The sequence below is a fragment of the Narcine bancroftii genome, chromosome 3 (genome assembly GCF_036971445.1).
Source record: "Narcine bancroftii isolate sNarBan1 chromosome 3, sNarBan1.hap1, whole genome shotgun sequence".
Taxonomy (NCBI): Eukaryota; Metazoa; Chordata; class Chondrichthyes; order Torpediniformes; family Narcinidae; genus Narcine; species Narcine bancroftii.
The window spans coordinates 37,745,314-37,771,763 of record NC_091471.1 but is presented as its reverse complement, the minus strand read 5'-3'; the positions used below and the strand labels follow the sequence as shown (position 1 = coordinate 37,771,763).

At 40.7% G+C, this 26,450-nt stretch overlaps 1 protein-coding gene across 13 annotated transcripts in view; it reads left to right on the top strand.

The window, feature by feature from the left end:
• The window catches only part of LOC138757088 (zinc finger and BTB domain-containing protein 7C), a 259,055-nt gene that overhangs the window by 105,702 nt on the left and 126,903 nt on the right, over positions 1-26,450 (top strand). For 10 of the 13 annotated variants that reach the window (XM_069923845.1, XM_069923842.1, XM_069923846.1 and 7 more), the window contains one exon: positions 2,559-2,719. The gene's annotated coding sequence lies outside the window, so the exon portion shown is untranslated. Of the gene's footprint in view, positions 1-2,558; positions 2,720-25,252; positions 25,422-26,450 lie in introns of those variants that run through there. The other 3 variants (XM_069923849.1, XM_069923847.1, XM_069923848.1) reach the window with 1 other exon arrangement.

The window sequence follows — 26,450 nt, the reverse complement described above, 5'->3', positions numbered from 1 at the left end:
AAGACAACGGAGAAGTTTACCTGATAAACTTGTGTTTAATGTTTTATTAACTTCACATTTCGGGCCACAAATGTGACAGTAAGTGCATCATAAACCTCCTGCTCAGCGAAAGTACTCTCTAATTGATCTAAACTTTCTTGAGTTAAACCATGGTATTGACAATTGTGACAAATAATCATCTATAGCCTTTTCATCTTGAAATGATTTAGATGTATATAACTTCTTGTAAAATTTGTTAAATATATCATTAATCCTTTGCGATTTATACATCACTTCATCATTATTTTTGAATTTATTTTTCCAAAAAAGCTATTTCCTTTTCCAATTTATCTATATCCTTCATATATTCTTTTTAAAGTTTTGAAAAATAACTTATAATTTGCCCTCATAGATAAGCTTTCAATGTATCTCAAATAACAAATGTATTTTCTACTGAATATCAATTAGTTTCATAAAACTAATATGTTGTCTTATAAGTAAACAAAAATCTGGTCTTTTCAATAATAAAGAATTCAATTTCAATCTATAAGATGAATGTTGGTTTTCTGAAAATTCCAAATCAATCAGAAGAGGAGAATGATCAGATATTAATCTAGGCTTATAATCCATATCAATCACTCTTGATTGATTTTGAGTAGAAAGGAAAAAAAAAATCAATTCTAGAAAATGTATCAAACCTGCTAGAATAAAAAGAGTAATCCCTATCCTTAGGATGCATTCTTTTCCATATATTAATTAAATTAAAATCTTTCATTAAGGATAACAATGTTTTAGCCGCCTTTGATTTCACTATATTTCTTGAAGATTTCTCCAATACACGTTGTAGAAAAAACTTAAAATCACCACCCACCAAAGCATTTTCATGTACATTTACTAAATTTAAAAAAGTATCCGGTATAAGTTTCTGATCATCTAAATTTGGTGCATAAATATTCAATAAACTCAATTCTTCAGAAAATATTTGACAATTTACTATAAGATACCTTCCCACCAGGTCTGTAAGTACATCTTGAATTTTAACTGGTAATTTTTAAAAAATAAAATTACCACCCCCTTGGATTAGAACTACCTGGCCCACCCAATCTCTTTTCAATTTTCAATGTTCACTTTCAGTTAAGTGAGTCTCTTGTAAAAAAAGAAATATCTACTCCTAATTTTCTGATATACAAAAAAATTTCTTCTTTTTAATGGTCCATTAATCTCATTAATATTAAAACTCAATATCTTAACTGTTTTATCCACTATTTTCATCTATAGATTTTAACATTATTATCATACATTCCTATCCAGGAAGAATTCCCATAAATTAAATTGGTCTGAGGTGTCATCATTTGCAATCCAAAAACAATGAACTTATTCAAAATACAAACATAATAAAAAAGTACTAAGCTAACAAAAAATAATTAGTAATAACAAATCCCTCGCTCCCCAAAATGCCAGAAGAACCAGCATTTTACGGGTTGTGGTCAAACCAGAAAACACATGCAGTCATCAGAGATTAACAAATACAACCCCCTACTCCTGGGGGAAAAAGAAAAATCATTATAGAAAGAGGAGAATATACTCCCCATTTATCAATAAAGAATTTCAACAAGTCCTCTTGTGGTAATCGAGCCTCTTTAACAAAATCTTCAGCCTGAATACAATTGATGAAGAAGATATTCTGTTGATATGGCATAAATAATTTCAATGTAGCTGGATATCGCAGCACAAATCTGTAACCTTTATCATATAAAGCCTTCTTAACCGGATTAAACTCTTTCCTTCTCTTCAAAAGAGCTTGACTCAAATCTGGGTAAAAAAAGAACTTATCACCCTCATAATTCAAAGGTCCACATTCTTTAGCTCTTCTCATTATCAAGCCAAGTATCTTCTCTCTATCTTGATAATTTAAAAATCTGATCAATGTGGACCGTAGTCTCTGATTTGGTCCTGACTTTGGTCAGAGAGCTCTATGGGCTCTCTCAATCAAAATTCTCTCTTTGAAATTTACTCGTCCAAATATTTCCAGTATCCAATCTTGAAAAAAATTAATTACATCTTGGCCTTCTTTGCTTTCAGTCATTCCAACAATTTTAAGATTATTCCTTCTACTATAATTTTCTAAAATATTGACCTTTTTCAATAATTTTTCATTCATTGAAATCAAAACAGTAACAGAGTCCTCTTTAACATTTGTTTTTTCTGCAGTACGTTGAACTTCTTCACGGTCATCTTGAATTCTTTCTTCTAATTTATCAACCCTTTGTGAAATGTTATTTATTGATTTGGTCAAGTCTATTTTAGCTTGTATTTCTCCAGTTAAAAATTTAAAATTATTTTCCACTGCATTCACAAGTTTATCAATTTTAGTCTCAATTTTATCGATTTTTTTCGTTAGAAACTTTGCCTTGCCTTTAAATAATTCTTCTTCTGTGCTTGTATCTTCCTCTTCCCTTGAAGAATTATTAGAATCATCTTCTATACCAGGTAGGTCTTCTTCTTATTCTACAACTGGAGCTCTGGACTGGTCCTTTAAGAGGGGTGAAGATTTTTTTCTTTATTCTTTTCATCCACAGCATGCATACGTGAGGAATCGCGCAAGCGAAGTGCGGACATACTTTTCCTGACGGCACCATCTTTGCGGAGAGCCGCAGGGATGGCTCTGTGAGATGGTCCCTCTCCAGGGCTGTCTCCAGCGGCTCTAGGAGAAACTCTGGTGGCCAGCTTCACTGAGAAGGTAGGCCCAGTTTCTTTTTCTTTCCTTGATTCATGTTTTCTTTCAGAGTAGTTTTTAAAGTTTTTACTTTTCTCAGAGGCATTTTATTCTCAATTGTCAACTCTTTAGATGAACTTTAAAATAACTTTAATTATAAAAAAAAATTACTTAATTAGTCCTTTTTTAAATTAAGATCCCTGGTAGTTGTAAGGGTGCACTGTGTTCCCTATGGCATTACATGACCTCCCCTGACGGGTCTAATTGATAGCGCTACAAGTTAATCACTATGTCTACGTGTCATGGACAAGGCTATTTGAACAGAGAAGCTGAACACTGACCCCAAGGATCCAGAGGCCTCTGTAAATTTCGATCAGTGGCTGCACTGCCTGAACGCCTTCATGAGGCGACACAAATCTGGGAAGAGGTTGATAAGAGAGAAATCTACTGTTTGCACAGGTCTGCCACCACATCTTCCAGATGAATAGAGACTGTGAGACTTATTTAGCCGCTACAGGGCTCTTGCAGAAGCAGTATCTGGTCCCGAAGAACATGATCTAAACCAGATATCTCCTGAGAAGCTGTCAACTAGCACCCGGTGAATCTGTAGACGAATACATTCGAGCTTTGCTGGAACCGGGGAGAGCTTCTGGCAGCACCAATGTTATGGCAGCTCTCTACCAGGAGGAATTGATCAGGGATGCCTGTGTGGCTGGCCTTAGGTCTGATCATATCAGACAAAGGCACCTGGAGAAGGACAAATGGACCCTGCAGGCCAATCTCGCAAATGCACTAGAGATGGCCCACAGAATTTGGTTTACTCCATCGCCAGCGTGATCACCATATGGGGAGTTTGGGTGCCATCATTTGGGATGCGTGGTCCAAAACTGCAGCTGTTATTGTTGAGCCCCCGAAGTGCTATTACTGTGGCCAGACAAAGTACCCACAGAAGAACTTATCCTGCTAGAAGTGCGACCTGTTCCCGCTGCAGAACAAAAGGACACTACTCACGGGTATGTAGGTCCAGACCTTCCCCTTGCAGGGCCGCTTACAAACAGCAACCATCACCATCTTGGACCACATCACTTCCATCCCCACTTCCGGTCACGGTAAACAGCACAGAGGGAGCCTGTGCTTGATGACTGGGGTCAACATCACTTTCGGTGGCAACTGTGTGCGAACAATGGGAGCAGCCATCTTTAGGATGGACATCTTGGAGGCCGGCAGCACGCACATACAGTTACACTGAGTCAGACAACGAACTAATGCTGATCAGAGCAGCCCACACCAATTAGCAAGGTCAACCTAGACATTGAGGTAAATGACTGCATTACGAACTGCTTATTTGACATGGGAAGCACCGAAAGCTTCATACCCTGGTGTATTGTACAGCATGGCTCCGTCACAGTGACTCCAATCAAGTGTAAAATCTTGTTTGCCTCCAAGTCCCATTCGACCAAAATCCGAAGGAGATGCACAGTAACACTCTCCGTAGGTGGCACGAAGTATTAGAATTTTAAATTGCTTGTGATGCCACAACTCTGTGCACTGGTCATACTGGGACTTGACTTCCAGTGCCAACTTAAAAGTGTTCTGATGAAATATGAGGGGCCCAATCCCTCCCTCGCTGTCAGTAATAACCAACTTTTAAACCACCCGCCCATTTTCCCGAACACAGCCTATCAGCAACCCGAACACCACCCAGTGCTCATGACCTGTGGTCTGTCCACCCTCCAGGTCCCACCGCCCCCTCCATTCGAAAACTTCACCCCTGACTGTAAGCCAGTGGCAACAAAGAGCAGGTGATACAGTTCAAGGGACAGAGCCTTTATCAAGGCTGAGGTTAAGCGACTCCTGGCAGAAGGCAACATAGAGCCCAGCATCAGCCCTTGGAGAGAGCAGGTAGAGGTGGTAAAGAGTAGAGAGAAGCACAGGTTTGTCATAGACTACAGCCAGACCATCAACCGGTTCACCTTCTTGGATGCCTAACCCCTCCCTCGCATAGCCAACATGTTAAACAAGATTGCCCAATACCAGGTCTTCTCCACCAATGACCTCGTTAATCTATACCAGCTCCCAATCCACCCAGAGCCCATACATGATGTTCGAGGCAGACAGCCACCTCTACTATTTCTTCAGGGTCCCCTTTGGAGACATGAATGGAGTTTTGGACTTCCAGAGGGAGATGGACAATGTAGCCATGACCTGCAGGACCACGACACTAACCTGCAAAAATCCCTCCAGACAGCAAAAGCCCTAAATCTCATGTATAACCAGAAGAAATGCGGGTTCCGTACTTTGTGTCTGGTTATAATAGGGTGTGTAGTGGAGAGTGAAATCATTGGATACAACCCTGAATGAATGTGACCCCTGCTAGAGCTCCCATTCCCCCATAACCTCAAGGCCCTGAAAAGGTGCCTGGGGTTTGTTTCGTACTATGCACAATGGGTCCCAAATTATGCAGACAAAGCTTGCCCCTAGTAAAAATTACTACCCTTCCCCTGATGGCAGAAGAACAAGCAGCCATCATTCGCATCAAAAGTGACATTGCCAAGGCACCGTAGATGAATCCATCCCATTCCAGGGTGGAGAGCGATGTGTTCGACTTCACCCCTGGATGCCACGCTGAACCAGGCAGGCAGGCTGAAGGCATTTTTCTCATGTACCCTCCAAGGCCTTGAACTCTAGCACTCAGCCTTTGAGAAAGAGGCTCAAGCCATAGTGGAAGCTGTACACCACTGGAGGTATTACCTATCTGGCGAACCATTCACCCTGCTGACTGACCAACATGCAGTCACATTTATATTTAACAACAAACAGCGGGGAAAAATTAGGAACGATAAGATCCTGAGGTGGAGAATTTAAATGTCCATCTGCAACTACGAGATCTTGTACCAGCCCGGGAAGCTCAATGAGTCTTCTGATGGCCTTTCCCAGAGTACCTGTGCCAATGCGCAAGCACCTCCAAGTCCTACACAACAGCCTCTGCCAACCTGGGGTCACCAGGCTCTATCTATTTGCGAGAGCCTGTAACCTCCCGTACTTGGTTGAGGACATCAGGGAGCTGACCCACATTTCTACTGGCCAGAGAAAGCTCACCGAATCAAGGCCACCCGCCCTTTTGAATGTCTAAGTATGGTCTTCACGAGTCCTCTCCCCTCCACAAACCAGAACATGTATTTCCTCAACATTGTCAATGAATACTCAAGATTCCCATTGGCCATCCCCTGCCCAGATATGACTATGGCTCCTGTCATTAAGTCCCTGTGTTACCTTTTCACGCTCTTTGGATACCCAAGTTACATTAACAGTGACCAGGGGTCCTCATTTATGAATGAGAAGTTGCACCACTACCTGCTGGCCAAAGGCATAAACACAAGTAGGACCACCAGCTATAAAACCTGAGGAAATGTCCAGGTGGAAAGAGAGAATGATACCTTTGGAGGGCAGTCCTCCTGGCCTTGGCAATGCCCATCTCCCAGTGTCAGGAGGTCCTACCAGAGGTCCTCCATGCCAGAAAGTCCTTCCTCTGTATGGTGACAAATACGACCCCACATGAAAAATTATTCTCCTTCCCCAGGAGGTTGGCGTCAGGAACAGTGCTACCAGTATGGCTGCCCCGAGACCTGTGCTATTCTGGAGACACCCCAGAACCACAAAGCAGACCACCTGATCAAGAAGGTCCACCTCTTCCACGCAAACTCCCCATATGCCTACATGCAGAACCAGGATGGGCGGAGAGAGACACTATTTCTGTCCAGGACCTGGCTTATGCAGGGGCCCCCACAAGTGAGGCGCTTGCTGAACCAACCGCAGTCAATCAACTAGCCCCCCTCCCCTTCCCCATGACCAGCAGAGATATACCTTCGGCATCAGCTGCACCACCCCAACCCCAACCCACACCCCCCCACCACGAAGTATCCCCAACTGATTGTGTTCAGCCATCCGAATCACAGCCTATCACATAGAGCACTGCCCAGCGGCCTATAGCAACACCACAGTTGGAACTTCGACGGTTAGTTCGACAGATGAAACCACCGGACAGACTGAACATGTAAATAGGTTCTGAATGGACTCTGAATTGATTCTGACACTTCACCCCACCAGACTTTGTTTCAAAAGAAGGGGTGAATGTGGTGGACACTGCATTGCAGTCACTGCATTAGTTGACCTTCCCCCAATACTGTAACTCCTTCCCCTCCTGGATCCCTAATAAAGGCAGTATCAGCTAATCCCATCTCCCAGTACTGCCTTGGCATCAGGCCAACAGCATGTAAGCTATGACTGTAAGTAAAGCTTATTAATCTTTACTCCTGGCCTATCGGGTCTAATTGCTAGCGCTACACACTTGACCAGCTTCATTACCCAATACTGTATCCAGAATGGCCTCTCCTCTTGTCAGTTTGTCCACATACTGTGTCAAGAATGCTTTTTTGGACATATGATAAATTCTGCCCCATCTATTCCTCTTGCAGTAAGAAGGTGCCAGTCAATATTAGGGAAGTTGAAGTACCCACCTAGAGTAGCTATTTCTGCCACTTAATTTGGTTGCTTTTTACCAAAATGCAGTTATCAAAATGGCCATCAATAATTTTGTATGTATTTCAAACTGGTTACATCTACTGACAGTATTATTTGAGCATTGTGGGTTAACTCGAGTTTGTTGATCTTGGAGTTCCCATTATAAGACACTGCCATCACAGCATCATCACCAACTGGATGCCCAAATTCGCATTCAATTTTGTTCATCCTTCCACCTCCAGTTTCTTACATCAGTCTCGGGTACAACACTCACAATCCAACCCTCATGTAATATCTCCTACCCCGCATCTTGACCCAAGAAATGTTTGTCTCTCCGTTTTCTTGAACCAAGCTATTTAACATTGGTGGTCTTCTGATTTTACTCCCTATGAACAATCCAAATGTGGTTAATTTCTCAAGAGGAAGCTGGCAGGACTCGGCAGATTCAGCAGCATCCATGGATAGAAATGGTTAGTCAACATTTCAGGTCGGTTTGCTTTAAAGAGACTAGAGTAGGAAGGGATGACATCAAGTATATCAACGGGAGGGGGGTGGCGGGATGGGCCAAAAGAAGACAGAGGGTGGGAGAGGTGGAGAGACAGGTAGTGGGAGGGTCCATGGGCTGAGGTGTGGCAAGTTTAGAGAGGAAAGTGAGAATGGAAACAAGGAGAAATGGAAACAGAGGAACCAGATGGAGGTGTGAGTTACTTAAACTTTGAGATTTCAGTGTTCATGATATTGTACCTTGTAGGTCTAAGCTACAATACTCAGTTACTTGCCATTTCAGTTCCCCTCACCATATCCATACCATTCTTGTGGCCTCATCCACTGCCACAGAGATGCTGAAAAACTTGAGCAATAGCACATCATATACTTCCTTGACAGCTCTAAATTTAATGGCATGAACACTGAATTTTCCAGTCTTAGATAAACCCCATCTCTAGCTGGTTTAGCAGATTCCATAGAACACTACAGCACAGAATCAGGCCCTTTGGCCTGTCTAGTCTCTGCCATGCTAATATTCTGCCTCATATCTATAACCTTCACTTTGACCGTAGCCCTCCATACATCTCCCATGATATACCGGGTCCAATTTTTTTTCAATGCCAAAATTAAGTGTGCATTCACAACTTCAGCTAGCGGTCCATTCCACCCTCTCACCACTCTCTAAGTGAAGAAGTTCCCCTTAATATTCCCTTTAAACAATTAACTCTTAACCCATGTCTTTCCAGCTCTTTTCACTAGCGACGTGTTCTCTTATTTCACCCTCCCTTCACCCCTCCTAGTGATCTCTAAACATCTTGCACCTTCATTTATCCAGTACCTTATCACTTTTTGGGTCATTTTTATATACGTATACTTCGTATCTCCTCTTTCCATTTTCCACTTGATACGGGGTCCTGATCTGAAATGTTGACCAACCATTTCTATCCATGGAGTTGCCGAATCCATTGAGTACCATTCCACATCCCTGCAATAGCTCTGTAGTTATTTTATTTTCTCAATGAATGATTAATCCAACTTTTTGTAACTAAGAAGTAGTGATAATTTTAATTTTTTCTGATGTGATTAATAATCATAAAGTTTCTCTAAATATTTTGGAGACTTAAGTCATTCTTGTGTTCCAAAAGCAAAGACAAAATAATGAAATGAAAAAAAAACCGGTTAAGTAACATCTATGGAAGCAAAATAATTGTCAACTTTTTGGGTCAACAGCGTGGATCAGGATTTTCTTCCAGCAGGGCAGCACAGATAGCATGGCGGTTAGCACAAAACTATTAGGAGTGCCATCAATTAGGGGTTGAATCCACCATTATCTTTAAGGAGTTTATATGTTCTCCCTGTCTGTGTGAGTTTCCTCTCACCATTCAGGAATGTATAGGGGTTGTAGGTTAATTGGGTGTAATGGGGCAGCACAGGCTCATGCACCAAAATGACCTGTTACCATGCTGTATGTCTACATTTTATTATTTTTAATTTATTACTACATTGGGCTTGTTTCTGGGGAATAAAATCAGGAGACCATAAATGTTAACAGGTTTTATTTGAGGATGTGACAAGACTAACATTTACTATACTATACGAGGGTTGGATTGTGGGTTTGGGGCATAGAGGTTATTGGTGAGGTATAGATGCAGGGAAATGGGAGTACAAAGGGATGGAAGAATTTGAAGTTCAAAAGTAGTTGCTTTGGGAGGTGCTATAGTTATTAATAATTATTTAATGTTTATAATAATATGACACATCATTAATACTGTATTTAGTGTCTATGTGTGCCCTTTAACATCTGAATGCCCAACTACCCAAGCCTGCTTTGAATTTCCTGAACATAGGTCTATGGACTCAAGAAAGTCCACAGTTATGTATATCATCTACCAACATTTGTGGGGGAGACAGACCACAAGCCATTAATAGTGATAATCAAGGAAAATCTGAGTGAAATGTCACCGAGAATCCAAAAACTGATGATGACATTACAATGTTATGACTTTGAATTGGTGTACACACCAGGGAAACATTGTATTAGCTGATGTGTTATCAGGCCAACGACACAGAGTGAAGCACTCAATGAGAGTTCCACAGAGACAAATGTGAATCTCCATGTGAATCTGAACATTGTGTGCTTCACTCGAGTCCACAGACCAGACCTAAACATTCTTTCTCATTCTGTGCATATCAACATTCAGATATTGTCATCGTCCTTGATGCGTAAGCTACTGGCCTCCAATCTTCTCCTATAGCCTGAAGTGGTACTGTATTTAGTGTCTATGTGTGCCCTTTAACATCTGAATGCCCAACTACCCAAGCCTGCTTTGAATTTCCTGAACATAGGTCTATGGACTCAAGAAAGTCCACAGTTATGTATATCATCTACCAACATTTGTGGGGGAGACAGACCACAAGCCATTAATAGTGATAATCAAGGAAAATCTGAGTGAAATGTCACCGAGAATCCAAAAACTGATGATGACATTACAATGTTATGACTTTGAATTGGTGTACACACCAGGGAAACATTGTATTAGCTGATGTGTTATCCAGGCCAACGACACAGAGTGAAGCACTCAATGAGAGTTCCACAGAGACAAATGTGAATCTCCATGTGAATCTGAACATTGTGTGCTTCACTCGAGTCCACAGACCAGACCTAAACATTCTTTCTCATTCTGTGCATATCAACATTCAGATATTGTCATCGTCCTTGATGCGTAAGCTACTGGCCTCCAATCTTCTCCTATAGCCTGAAGTGGTACGGCACCTATTCCATCTTTTGAAACATTCGTAGATATTTTCAACCTTCTGGATATGTTAAAGAGCATCAAAAGTACTGGTTCCATAGTTAGAATGGTCTTCAATCATCCCCATTCTTACTAGTGGTTGTCTGTTCACTTGAATTCACAACTCCCTTGGGTATATTGTTTTGGAAGACAGGATTGGTATAAATTTACCAATGAAATTGATCATTCCCAGCACTCTTGATATGCCATTTTTGTCAGTGGGTCTGGACATCTCAAAAATTGCTTTCACCTTGGCTTTGTCTGGCTCTACACCTGCATCTGACAGTTTTATCTTCTAGAAAGGTGATTTCCTTCACACCAAATTGACATTTTCCTCTGTTTAACTTTAATCCATACTTCTGGATGCATTGTAGCACTTTGATCAGCCTCTCGTTGTGTTGTTCTTGTGTGGTTCTTCTAGGACCATGCCATCCATGTACAAATGCACCTCATTTATGCCTTCTGTGATGTGCTCCATTGTCCTGTGGAACATATCCAGAGCTGAGGAAATTCCAAAAGGCATCCTCAGACAAACGATGTTATAAATGTACAGTATTTTGTGCTATCAGTTAAATTTGCCAGAAGCCCTGGGATGCATCCAATTTAGTGAAAAACTTTGCACCGGCCATCTCACTTGTGATTTCAGCGCTGGTCAGAATCTGATAATGATTTCTCTTTATATTGGTATTCAGGTCTTTTGGGTCCATGCACATATGTAGGTCACCATTCTCCTTTTTGACACTCATCTATTCTGTAGGCTCCTCCACTTTCTTTATGCTGTCATTCAACTGAGTTCCTGCTTGAGCTTTTCTTTTAATGGCGCTGGAACCCACCTCGGGACTGCACTACTGGCAGTGCGTCCTCTTTTAATTGTATCTTATAGGTGAATGGTAGAACTCCCAGCCCCTTGAAGATGTCTGGAAATTGATCCAGTATTTGCTCTACACTGTTCTGTGTATTGTCGCTGTAATGTGGTAGACCCTATTGACTTGGCTTAAATTTTCACATGCTTTGTCACCAAGCAGTGAATAATGTCCATCTGGGACTACTGTGAACCTGAGGTGGTGCTCTTTATCTTTAACTTTCACCTTGAGTTTATATGTACCTTTTGTGTTGATGCTCTATCCATTGTATGCTTTGAGCTGTACAGGATTTGCATGGATGTATGGCTTTATCTTCATTGCCCTGATGTTGAGCTCACTGATCAAATTGGCCCTTGTCCTTGTGTCCAGCTTGAAAGGAATATTTGTTCCATTTGTATGCAATAACACAGTCCACTCTTCTGCCTGACTGTTCATGCTGTTCAACGTCTGTTGGTTTATTATCTCTCTACCCCACCATGCCCACGAAAAGTGTATCACTGAGGACAATTTCTTCTGTAGTGTGTACAGTTTCACTTCTGTTTAGTTTTCTTTTAGAAAAAAAAAATTGCTTTTCATAGTGATTCTGCCCTTTACACTTGTTGCAGACTTTTCCACAGGCTGGGCATTGGTTTGGTGCATGTTGAGTGCCATATTGCTTACAAATGAATGTCTCTCCATCTTTTTGTTGTTTCTTATATCTCATGTTTTGGTTGTGTTTGTGTCCAAACACTGTGGCTACGACTATGCCTATGTTTTCACTGGCTTTTGCCCTCTCGCCGAACTTTCTTGCATGCTACAGAGGTAATCCATTGGCGTGGCATATCTTCACAGCTCCAGCTAAGGTAAGCTTTGTCTCTCACAGCAACCTCTCTCTCACTTTCTTATCAAGAATCCCGATATCAATTTAATCAATTTGAATATTTGATGTACAGGCAATTCTGATTATGCCGACAGTATTTCTTTCAAATACTGTTCAACGTGTAGTGTTAGTTCATCAGCTGAGAGAAGATGGTAAGGGGAACTAAGCATAAGATTTCCATGCCTGCCCTTGTTCATGACTTCAGCATTTATACTGAGTAGTCCATGAGCCACCCACTCTTCCTTGAGATCACCTCCGCCAACTCCAATTCTGACATTAAGAATGGATGATTCAAGTGATTGGAAGGAAACATATTTGAAGTGCCAGTCTTCTTGCTGGCAAATCTCGAAGCCAATTTGCACACAAACAATAAAGAGTGATTGATACACGAACATCTTTTAATGATCTTGGCAGCAGGAGGAATATTAGCAATGACATTTTGGGGAATGCTATTACAGGTCCAGAGATCGGGACTGGGGTTTGAATCCCACACTGTCTGTAAGGAGTTTGTTCATTCTCCCCGTGTTTGCATGTCTTTCCCCGGGGAATGGGGGGGGGGGCTCCGATTTTCTTACATCGTTGTGAGTTAATTGGGTGTAATTGAACGGCACGGGCTTGTGGGCCAAAATAGAACTCACCATTCATTTGTAGCCAAACCGACTTCAGGACTGGATGGTTATTCTCTGTTTACATCAGTATCAGATAAAGGACATTTTGATCTATAAGGCCCTGCGGGGAGGGAAATTAGAATACTGTGGTCAGCAGATCCATTTTGTGGAAGATTAGAGTTCTGAAGTCCTGAATCAGCAAGCCAAGTTCAGGGAGGTAATGTCAGATCTATATAATCGAGGACTCAAGCCCTCTCTGCTGTATTTTGCATGAACTCTGCATCACAATCCCCAGCGGGCACAAGAAGAGGCTGCGCTTGAATGACAAGGCACAGAGTTATATAAACAGTCTTCCCTCTACATCATGCCCATTGTAAATGTCTGCTTGCTTTTGGTGGCTGATTGTTTATCTTTGGTTTTAATTTTTCTTGCCACTGTCATACAGTATTTGGGTGGCGAGGATCGGCTGGCCCTCCCTCCCTGCCAAAATTGTCCTCAGTGATACAATGGGCTTTACCCATGCGAGAAGACATGGGGAAAGTTTATACTTACTTTTTTAGTAGTAGATTATATTTCTATTTTATAGTATAGTTTTCATAACTACATAAAAAAAGCTTAAAATTAATATATATATATATATATATATATATATATATATTTATATATATTTATACACACATATATATATATGGTTGTGTTTCCATCAAAGTTAAATGTTGCTTTGGAAGTGTTAAGTGCATTGTGAACATTATTCTTAGTGGAGCTGAAGATGTTGATATGTGGGACAGGAAGATTTTTTTGGGTGGGAAATGGGTAGTTTAAGACCTTGCTGCTTTGGTTCTTGGCAGCTGTCTTGGGTGGGTATGGGTAGGAGGGAGGGGAGGGGGTTGTTTCATTATCGTTACTGTTCTTGGTGTCTATTCTAACCTTGGCTACACAGAGTTTATCTTTATTCTAGCATTTGTTTTTTGTTCTTGTCTCAAGCCAACACCTGGTGTTTTGATATCATTTGTGCTTATCAACCTACATTTTCAACCAGATTCAGATTTCAGATTTATTGTCAGAGTACGTACATGACAACACATACAACCCTGAAATGCTTTTTTGCTGTGGGAGTGGTAGAATTACCACTAATTTGTCAAGCAAAAAATAAACTTTATATAGTGTAAACATGTAAACAAACAATAAACTGTAAACAGATAATGAAAGTAAACAAACTAACTGGGCAGTACAGAGGAAGCAAATAAAATTAATAAAGTGCAGAAGAAAGAGTCCTTAAATGAGCCTCTGATTGAGTTTGACTTGAGGATTCTGATGGTAGAGGTGTAGCAGCTGTTCCTGAGTGAGTCTTTGATGATTGCTGCTGCTCTCCGATGGTAGCATTCTCTGTAGATGTACTCAATAGTGTAGAGCACACATGTCAAACTCAGGCCCGCGGGCCAAATTTGGCCCATGATATAATTATATTTGGCCCGCAAGATCATATCAAATATGTATTGGAACTGGCCCGCTGGCCGCCGGGCCAGTATAGCACATACACAGCTAATACTACAAATCCCAGAATGCTTTGCAAACGCGTTGGCGCCGGCCCGTCAGCCCGCTAATCGCCCCCACCTCCTCTCTTTCATTATCATCTATGACCTGTCACCAAACTCACATGTAATAAACCCCTTATGAAAAATTGCCAAACGAAAGACAGAAAACAGGACCTTTCAAGACAGGTGGGAGGCAGACTATATGTTCATCATTTTAAAAGACAAACCTGTTTGTGATTGAAGCAAGTTGTTATTTTTTTGACTTGTTGGCTTGTGAAAAAAAATACATTTAAAAGGAGCTTAAAGGCTATAGAGAAATATTATTTATTGAATATTTTATTTCTCATTTGTTAATGCTTCTTCTGGAAAGAGTTTAACCAAAACTATTATTAAACATTTATTTTAATAAGAAAAAGTTTAACATTACATATGTTGAAGGAAGATGTTGTTGAAAATTTTCAATAAATATTTAGTTTGGCCCACGACTTAGTCCAAGTTTTTAATTTTGGCCCTCTGTGAATTTGAGTTTGACACCCCTGGTGTAGAGGGTTTTGCCTGTCTTGTCCTGGGCTGTGTCCACTACCTTTTGGAGGGCTTTACGCTCAGGGGTATTAGTGTTTCCAAACCAGACCATGATGCAACTCAGCACACTTTCCACTACACCTCTGTAGAAATTTGCCAGGGTTTCAGGTGTCCTACCAAACCTTCGCAAACTTCTGAGGAAGTAGAGGTACTGTCATGCTTTCTTCATGATGCTATTAGTGTGTTAGGTCCTTGAAAAATCTTCCAAGGTAGTGACTCTCAAGAACTTAAATTTTCTCACCCTCTCCACCTTTGACCCCTCTCCCCCCACAATGATCACTAGATTATATACCTCTGGCTTTCCTTTTCTGAAGTCAACAATCAGCTCCTTAGTTTTGGTGACATTGAGTGCAAGGTTGTTGTTGGTTCACCATTCAGCCAAGTTTTCAATCTCCCTCCTGTCTGCTGGCTCATCCCCTTCCTTTATACAACCCACTACCTTGGGATCATCAGAAAATTCATAGATGGTGTTATTGTCGTCCCGAGTGACACAGTCGTAGGGATAAAGTGTATAGAGCAGGGGGATAATAATACAACCTTGTGGTACTCCAGTACTCATGGAGATTATGCAGGAGAAGTTCTTACCAATCTTCACTGATGTGGTCTAGAGGTGAGGAAATCCATGATCCAATTACACAGTGGGGTGTTGAGCCCCAGGTCTTGAAGTTTGCTGATCATTTTTGAGGAGATGATGGTGTTAAATGCCAAACTATAGTCGATAAAGAGCATCCTGATGTATGCATCTTTGTTGTTCAGATGTTCCAGGACTTTGTGTAGATCAAGTGAGATGGCATTCGCCATAGACTTGTTGCCACAATAGGTGAACTGGAATGGATTCATGTCACCGCTCAGACAGGAGCTGATGTGCTTCATCACTAGCTTATCCAAACACTTCATCACTGTTGATATTTAAGTTCTGCTGATCAATAGTCATTAAGGCAGGTTACTGCACCTTTTTTAGTCACCGGTATGATTGACACTTGTTTGAAACAGGTGGATACCATGCCCTACTGGAGTGAGATATTGAAGATATCCATGAATACCTTCGTAGGTTGATCAGCACAGATCTTTAATACTGAGACAGGTACTCCATCCAGGCTGGGGATGAATGCCATCCAACCAGGAATAATGGATAGACTATTAAAGTTTGTTAGCTGGAATGTTAAAGGTTTAAATCATCATATTAAAAGAAGGAAAGTGTTCTCACACCTCAATCAATTTAAATTAGCATACATCTTTTTGCAAGAAACATCCTCTGATAATTTTTGCCTTATGGCACAGTGCAGAGGGCAGGATTTTCACTCTACTTTTCACTTGAAAGCTGGGGGGGGGGAGTATCTCAATTCCTATGAATCAAAATATTCCTATTGTGTATCACAATGTGTAATATTATATACAACCAGTTGTTATATCATTGTCTCAGGGAAATTGTATAATAAAATAGTGTTTTTTGTAACATTTATGCCCCAATGCGAATGATGTGGGTTTTTAAAAACTTTTTTTCTTTAGTGGATTTAAGATCATACTCTCTTGTGCTTTGCGGGAATTTCAATTACTGGTTAGATCCTGTGCTAGATTGATCTTTTCCCAATCCTGGCATAATAAGTAAGTCCATCTTAATTTTACAACCCTTCCTATCAAATTATGGTATCTCTGATGTGTGGTGATTTCTTCATCCAAATAGGAGAGAATATTCTTTCTTCTCACATGTTCACCATTTATAGAATTGATTATTTTCTTATTGACAATAAATTGATCCCATTGACCCATTCTTATGATTATCAGAGTATAGTGATATCAGACCATTCCCCTGTTGTATTATCTATAATTTTTCCTGACCTTTCTCAAATAAAAATACACTGGTGTTTCAATTCGACCCTACTGTCAGATAATGACTTTGTGAAATTTATGGAGGAGCCAATTACCTTTTTTTAATACAAGTATCTCAGAAGAAACCTCCAGCTTGATTTTTTTGGATGCTTACATCTAGAACTATATAAAAATCGAGTGGAACTCTGATCTAAATTCTACTTCCTCTCGACACATCTAATTGAACACCAGCTTTTGAAGAGTAAAAGTGTTCAATATCCACAGTGACAAATTCGGCAAGCTGTTAGTTAATCAGTTGATAGGATTTGAAGCAAAATGACAAATTACAAAAATACAATTGGATGATAGCATCATAACTTCAGATCACTCTACGATTAATGACACATTTAGGAATTTCTATTCTTGACTTTATACTTCTGGATTTTCAAATGATAACAGTTTGATGGAGAACTCCTTAAATTATTTAAACATCCCTGTGCTTCCCCTGATAATAAAATTAGATTAGATGAACCTATATAACAAGAGGATATAGCTACAGCCATTGCAATCTAGAAAATCCACAGGTGCTGATCCACAGGGTTTCCTGTGGAATTTTAAAAATCATTTTCTTCTTTGCTTTCATCTCATCTAAGTTCTGTGCTATCTGACTCATTTAAGCAATGTAAACCCACCACAATTCACAGAGACATGTATCATTCTTGTTCTAAAGAAAGGTGAAGACCCATCAGAGTGCTCCTCCTATAGGCCAATCTTTTTATTAAATGTTGATGTCAAAATTTTGGCTAAAGTTTTTTTTAACCATCAATTATATCTGAAGATCAAACCAGCTTTATTAAAAACCTTTACTCTTATTTTAATGTACATTGTCTTTTTGATATTTTGTATTCACCTTAGAATGTTGTTCCTGAATGTGTTCTTTCTTTAAACGTGCAGAAAGTGTGAAGTGGATGTATTTATTTACGATTTTAGAAAATTCCATTTTGGACCAAGTTTTATTACATGGATTAAATTACTGTACTTGTACCCTACCACTTCACTTCTTACCAACTTTCAACAGTCACAAACTTTCAATCTCCAATAATGAACCTTTAAGCCATTACTTTTATTTGGCCATAGAGCCATTAGCAATCATGTTTCGAAGTTGCAAGGATATCTCGAATTTGAAGGAAGGGACTTGAACATAAAGTTTCCCTTTATGCAGATGATCTCTTGCTTTTCATATCAAACTCTGATATCTCTCTACCCCTCATGCTGTCATTACTCACCCGATTCAGTCAGTTCTCAGGATACAAACTAAATTTACATAAAAGTGAATTTTTCCCAGTGAATAAACTTACATCAGTCTATACTAACTTTCCTTTAAAGAATGTGCAAAATTAATTTACTTATCTTGGTATTACAGTCACAAGAAAACATAAATGTCTTTTTAATGAAAATGTTCTCTCTTTGTTAAGACATGTGAAACAGTGTTTAAGGCAGTGGGCACCCCATCTACATCTTCGGTAGATTGAATTAACTATCACAATGAATATTTTTATATTTATATATAAATACATTTTTATATTTTTTTCAAGGGGCTATATCAATTTTCAATCCTAAATCTTTTTTTTGACTTATTAGATTCTGTAATATCATTCTATATATGGAAGGATAGACATCTTCAAAAATCTAAAAGGGATGGAGGCACAGTGTTACTTAATTTCTGATTTTATTACTGGGCGACCAATATATGCAATCTCATTTTTTGGTTATACTTTCATAACCGAGTTGACTGTCCATTATGGGAAGCAATGGAATTGAATTCTGTTAATAACATTTCTATTCCAACACATCTTGTAACCTCATTTCCTCTTTCCTTAAATAAATTAATTGATGATCTGTTTATCAGGCATACTTGTGAGAGTATGGGCTCAGTTCAGAAAACATTTTGGTTTTCATGATTTTTCTCTTTCAAGTCTTATTCTATCCAATAATCTCTTCCAACCTTCTTTACATGATTCTGCTTTTCAAGCATGGTTTAGAATGGGTATTGAGCATTTTAAAGATATTTTTATCGATAACAGTTTTGCATAATTTGAACAACTTCCTGGAAAATTTAACCTGCCAAATTCTCATTTTTTCAGATATTTGCAAATCAGGCTCAACTCTCAGTTTCCAAACCTTACTGGGATACCTGATACGAATTCTGTTGATGTGTTTCTTAGTTTACAACCCTCACACAAAGGCTTAATATCCATTATCTATGAAAAGTTGGCAGGTTTAAGAATGTCCCTCTAGATAAAATGAAAACTGTCTGGGAACAGGATTTAAACCTTTCACTCTTGGCTGAGTTTTGGGATTCCATTTTTAAGTTGGTTAATTCTTCTTCCCTCTGTGCCCATCACTGTCTGTTGCTATTTAATGTTGTGCATATGTCTAAAATCAAATTATCTTATATTTACTCAAATGTTGATTCCTGTTGTGACAAATGTAGAAGAGGTGAAGCTTCCCTTTTTCATATGTTCCGGATGAGTCCTAGCCTTAAAAAATACTGGAGGGATGTTTTCCAAACCTTATCCCTAATCCTTAATTTAAATCTAGAACCCAACCTTTTGGTTGCCGTTTTTGGTACCATTGGAGAAGATGACATTCATTTAACTCCAGTTAAATGTTGTGCTCTGTCTTTTGCCTCTCTTTTCGCTAGACATGCAGTATTAATAAGATGGAGAGAGGCTGCCCTGCCTACCCACGCTCAGTGGTTCAGGGATATTATGTCCTGTTTTAATCTAGAAAAGATTCACTATTCAGTTAGCAATGCAAACAAAAAGTTTCAAATGGTGTGGGGACCTTTCCTGAATTATTTTCAGAGCCTTAGTTAAACTAAGGTCTATTTCCTTCATTCATTATTTGTTTGTTCCTTTTATTTTCTTCTCTAAATATAAAACCTGGCTTCCAGCAATTTAATGTATTACTCCAGGATTGAAATACACTTTTAAATATAGATGGGGCTAAAGAGGTGAGGGTTTTTAATTTTTTGTTTTGGGTTAAAATTACAAGATGTGCTTTTATAACATGGATGTTATATAAGTGTGACAATTTTGCTATTGTAGCAGCCGTGTAGCGGGCCGAGCATGCACACAGCACGGTATCGTGAACTGTCACTGGCGTGGTTCTGCAGGTGTGTGGAACCATAATACGGACAGCTGAATACTCACCTAATTGACCACACGCGAGAGATACTGAGTGCCGAGGAACGGCACCTTGATCTGCTGAGTCTCCCGCTGGAAGTCGCGGGACATTCACAAGGCTTAATTTAAACCTGCCGGTCCCGGGGATCAGCAGCAAACATATAGTGACGTCCCACCATGTCCTGTGGAGCCTGGGGCATGCACTATATAAAAGAGGCTTGTAAAGTCTGAATAAATCAGTCTTGAGTTGACTAATCTGGCATGTGTGTTTGTATATCTTTAGTATCTCTACCATAGTAGCCGCTACAATTGGTGTCCCCGACTACAAGATTCAGCTGAAGCTTGTCTACAGTTATAATGGACGCAGCTACAGCAGCAGCGACGGCTGCCGCCACAGCGGCATTTAACGCAGTAGGACTTCACTTGCCTCCTTTTTGGACCCAGCTGGATACCCTGGAATTGACAAGACATGAGCACGGCATGCGGCTTTTGAATATGGAAGGCCTGGATGACAGGAATCCATCTGACCTAATGAATGAGATGATCGCATTAGTGGATGGCCATTCTCATTGCCTGCTGTTTGAAACTCTATTCCTATCCAAGCGCCCAGCTTGTGTTTCCATACCCATCCTTAATTTGGATCTCCACTGTCCCCATGACATATTGTGGGAGGTTGACATGCTCTATCATACTACAACACAAGAGTCTGCTCAAATACAGCCCGTTTTGGCAGCAGATACATCTCCCACGTTCTACAAGCCTCCTGTATATGCAGTTCAATCAAAGAAGGAGGAATGTGCTGATGGGCATTGAGAATGGTGTTTTTATCATTGCCATTGGGGAAAAAAATGCTCTTAATGTGTCCAGCCATGTACCTCTTACAGGAAAAAGGCAGGGAAATTAAAGAGGCGGCTGCCAGTAGTGGCCTCGGCATCTGGCACAAATACCGGCCTATTGTATCTTCAAGACAACTCTGGTAAGCGCAAGTTTCTTGTAGACATGGGTGCTGAGGTCAGTTTACTTCCGCCGACCTATTTTGAAAGAACACATAAACAATAACACCTGGCTCTTCAAGCGGCAAATGAGACTACCATTCCCAGCTTTGGCATGCAACGGATCACAATTGGAATAGGAGGGGTGACATTCCATTGGAATTGTGTCTTAGCTTCTGTTGCTCAGTCCATTTTCGGTGCAAACTTTTTATGATCCCATGACTTACTGGTGGACGTGAAACGGAGGAAATTGGTTCATGCCACCACTTCACACATAACCGCTGGCATGCAGCAAAGGGAGAGTTTCCCAGCTCGGGGTGCATACACTGCACAAAGATCCCTATGCTGCCCTGCTCAGTGAATTTCCCCATATTCTCACTCCTAATTTCAATACCTCAAAAACTGCCCATGGTGTGTCTCATTACATAAACACTTCAGGCCCACCGATTCTTGCCTGATAAACTGCTGCAAGCAAAGGCAGAGTTTACGGCAATGGAGGAGTTGGTTATTTGACACTCCAACAGTCCTTAGGCATCACCATTACACATGGTACCCATGAAAACAGGTGGATGGAGACCCTGCGGTGATTACCATAGGCTCAATGATGTTACTACACCCAACAGGTACCCGATTCCTCATATACAGGATTTCACTGCCCATCTACACCATTGCTGCATTTTTTCCAAAGTTGATCTGGTCAAGGGATATCATCGGATACAAATTCATAAGGATGACATTCCTAAAACAGCAATTATTACCCCTTTTGGACTTTTTGAATTTCTTAGAATGCCATTTGGATTGAAAAACACCACTCAAATCTTCCAGTGACTGATGGATGCTTTAGGCAGGGATTTGGAGTTTGCATACATTTACTTGGATGACATCACTGTAGCCAGTCAGACTGAGCAAGATCACCACCTGCATTTGCGCCACCTTTTCCAACAGCTAGAGGAATTTGGTCTTACCATTAACCCTGGCAAATGCCAATTTGGCAGATCTACCATCGACTTCCAAGATCACGACCGAAGGTATATTTTCCTTATCCAGCTTTTTCCAAACCTACCACAGTTAAAGGACTGCAGAAACGTTTGGGCATGATAAACTTTTTATCACCGGTTTATTCCCGCAGCTGCTGAGATTCTTCGACCACTGTTTCAGATCCTCTCCACCAAGCTCAGGAACGTTACCTGGACATCAGAGGGAGAGGTTGCATTTATGACTGCCAAAGAAGCTTTGGCCAAAGCAGCAATGCTTTCCCATCCTAACCCTGAGGATAGCTTGGGGCTTAGCACTGATGCCTCGAGTACGGCCATGGGTGCGGTTCTTGAGCAGTATGTCAACGGCCATTACCAACCCCTCACTTTCTTCAGCCACCATTTAAGGCCAGCGGAAGTGAAAAATAGTATGTTTGATTGGGAGCTTCCGATATGTTTTGGAAGGTCGCCATTTCACTGTGTTTATGGATCATAAGCCACTCATTTTTGCCTTCAGCAAAATAACAGATCCATGGTCAGCAAGACAGCAGTGTCACTTATCATACATTTCAGAATTCACAATGGACATGCGCCATATTTCAGGAAAAGACAATCTCATCACAGATTTGCTGCCCAGACCAACTGTATATCATATTCAGGGTGGAATCGATATTCCTGAATTGGCCAGTACACAGGCCATAGACACCAATGTTCAGGCATACAGTACACCCATTACTAATCTGGATATACAATGGATGGTGCCACAACAGGGCGGCCCAACTCTACTTTGTGACATGTCTTTGGGCTACCCTAGACCATTGATTCCGGCATCATGGAGGCAACACCTTTTTGACCTGATACATGGCTTGTCTCATCCGTCCATCAGAACATCAGTCAAGCTCATGTCAAATAAATACATATGGTATGGACATTGCTCAATGGGCATGTACATGTACCTCCTGCCTGACGGCCAAAATTCAGCAGCCCATCAAGGCACCTCTTCAGCCTTTTCCAGCGGTACGCAGGAGGTTTGAACACGTGCATGATGTCCTGGTTGGACCATTGCCAGTATCTTAAAACATGAGATACATTCTAACAGTGGTGGACCATTTCACGAGCTGGCCAAAGGCCATCCCATTGCCATCCAGTGACACTGAATCATGTGCTAGGGAATTCATCGACAATTGGATCGCTATATTTGGTGTCCAAATGGACATAACTTCAGACCGCGGAGCACAATTCACCTCTGCGTTATGGACTGCCTTTGTGCGCTTTTGTGGCACACACCATGGCATACCATCCACAGTCCAACGGCCTTGTGGAACATTTCCACCAGCAACTAAGGTCCACACTTAAGGCCCGACTCACCAGTCCCAGTTGGGTCGATGAGTTGCCATGGGTTCTACTTGGAGTGCGCACGGCCCCAAAGGAAGATTTGTCTGCATCATCTGCAGAGATGGTTTATGGTATGGTCCTTACACTTCCAGGGGACATTCATTTCGCAACCAACTCTGACCTGGATGTCCTTCAGCAGCTTCGACGTGGTATTATTATCAGCAAACTTTTCCTACCAACTGGCATGGAACCCCTAAACAACATGAGCCTCCACCCTCCTGAATGCTGATTTTTTATTTTTGTACGCAGACAGGTCCAAGGAGCACAGTTACGTTGACATATGAGAGCCCTTTCCGTGTGATTAAGAGGGACAGGGTTGTATTTACTTTGGACATTGAGGGGCATTCGCAGCTGTTTAGTGTAGACAGACTCAAGCCTGCCCATGTGTATCCCACTTCACCCATTCAATGCCCCCAGCCCAGATGACATGGGCGTCCACCTAAGGCACACATAACTGGTGTTTTAGTTTCCGGCGAGGATTCTTGGGGGATGAGGTAGCAGCCATGTAGTGAGCCGAGCGGGCACTCAATGCGATATTGTGAACTGTCGCTGGCGCAGTTCCATGGGTCTGCGGAACCATAATACGGACAGCTGAATACTCACCTAATGGACTGCACGTGAGAGATATTGAGTGCCGAGGAACAGCACCTTGATCTGCTGAGTCTCCCGCTGGAAGGCGCGGGACAGTCACAAGGCTTAATTTAAACCTGCCGGTCCCGTGAATCGGCAGCAGAACTCGTAGTGACGTCCCACCTTGTCCCGTGGAGCCTGGGGCATGTGGTATATAAAAGAAGCTTCTTAAGTCTGAATAAATCAGTCTTGAGTTGACTAATCTGGCATGTGTATTACCTTAGAAGCTCTACCGTAGTGGCCACTACACTATGTTCTTTAATTTTTGACATCTATGTTGTGTATACTACAAAATTTCTGTATATGCTTTGTTTACTCTTGTAAATTTCAATAAAAATATTAAGATAAAAAAGAGAACAGACACAATAATTTTGTCTCACCAGGCATCTACCAGAGGCCTTCAGCATTGCAAAATGCTGAAGCACTCCAAGTGTTAATATTACATCTGATGATGCCAACCCTGCACAGACCACCTCCTAACCTGGGCGGGTGACAAGTACAATACATGGCTTTAGCTGAGTGAAAATGTGTAGGAGAGGCTGAAAAACATTCGAGGGTTATAAGAGAAACTGTTAATGGTGAGTAGGGGGGTGGGAGTGAGTTAATATCTAGTAGCATGTGGATAGTTCACATTCCTAATTCTGTCTCCTCATGCAAAAGGCTGAAAAAGGGCTATAGGGGTTGGCAAAAGAATGAGAGGTGGGGCAATCCAGTTCAAACTGGCCTGGCAGCAAAGAGGCGTATTCTTGGCAGCATTCATAACTGCTGAGGACCACTGGTATTGCGTTTAGAAGCTTTGGCTGCATAAGCATCATTTAACACTGCAATTCTCTTCAGCGTTTAAGGAGGCCTTTAGTTCAGTATTTATTTTCAGATATTTTGCTGAGGTTACTGTGTCTCCATAAGACATATTCACTGGGCACAGGGAGAGGGAGGGTGTTCCGGCACATTATAGACTACATCACGCCCTTCCTTAATTGCTATGGATTTAAGCCAATTTTACAATCCTTCCTTGGACAGTTTTCAACCTTCCACAGTGTTCCCATAGTGTACAGTCAGATTTTCATTTTTAACTTCACATTTTAAAATCCATCCATTTGAGAATATCCTCCTTTCTCTCTTATGAACAGTAGTATCAACACATACCAATTTAAATATTGTCATTTTAAATTTTCAAACTGAATTTCTGAGTTAAAAAAAATTTCTGTACTCATATAAAAAAAAATCCTTTATCCTTTTCTTGCCGCCGCCCTGTGGGTTTTTTTTCCTGAAATACTGGGACCAACCCTTTCCCTTATCCTCTTGTCATTGGCATTATGCCCTTCCTGCTGAGAGGACAGGTGAGAAGAATTGCAGGCTGCTCTACAGCATGCTGAAGCAGTGTGTCTCACTCGCTCCCACTCATCTTGTGTGTGTGTCTCTCTGTCTTTTGGGTCAGTGATTCATTCCCACAATAAGAAGCTTGCGTGTATCTGAAGGCCCCCACTGTTCTGTAAGTCTTTCTGATATTTGTTCTCAGTATGTTATCATTTTTATAAAAGGTTATTGTAGCAAAACTTATCAGCAAAAAAAGTTCATATTTTTAATGTGACTATGCAAGGATAATTGAATCTTTGTGAACCTGTTTGAAATCATGAATTTTAATGTGGATCTTTTCAATAATATTAGGAGTCAAAAAAATGATATTTTGTTTTAATGTTCCCAGAAGAGGCCAGTATGCTGAGGGTGGTGATGAAATAACTTGCTTCAGTGTGCAATGTGAAATACTAGACAGGAATCACTTTGAGAGGGGCATGATTAGAAATCCGGAGCTCATTATTTTCCCTTCTGAAGAGAGTTTGATTGTTCCCTTTTCGTACTAACAATGGCAGTGTCTCATAGTATAAAACACTAAGCTTTTGAATAACCAATAAAACATAATATAAATGCTATTTTTTTTGTGTGTAGTCTTGAAGTAGCATACAATTAACACTCTAATGCATTGCCTGTTGCTTGTTGCTTGCCAACTGAATGATCCTAAGAAAACTTAGTATTTAGTGCTTTATGTAGAAAGCTGGTTAAGTATCTTCATTGAAACTAAATTTGAGATAATTCACTCAGCCTCCTCTGTTGTATCCTTCCCTTCTCATCTATCAAGATTCTCTCTGTCCAACTAAACTACTATATACACAACTTTGTTTCCTAGTTCATATAACCTCATATTATGTGGTTGATTTTTTCACAGGTGCTTACATCCATCCTTTTCAAATCAAAGTACACACAATTGTCTTTTCTACCCTTTTGAATTTTTATTCCATTTGCAACATTTCTTTTAGATCTTTGAACCTATTGTCTGCCAAAATCTTTGGCTACTCTTGGAGTTCAATGTCAAAACCATTAAGGTCAGGACCCCTGCCAAAGAACTGAAAACAACCTCACTGGGGTTACAAATGCCATTTATTTTGATGAGAATGATTTAATCAGCCCACAGAGTTTAAACAGCATATTCCCATTCCAATGATCCTCATTCCCCATCTCATCT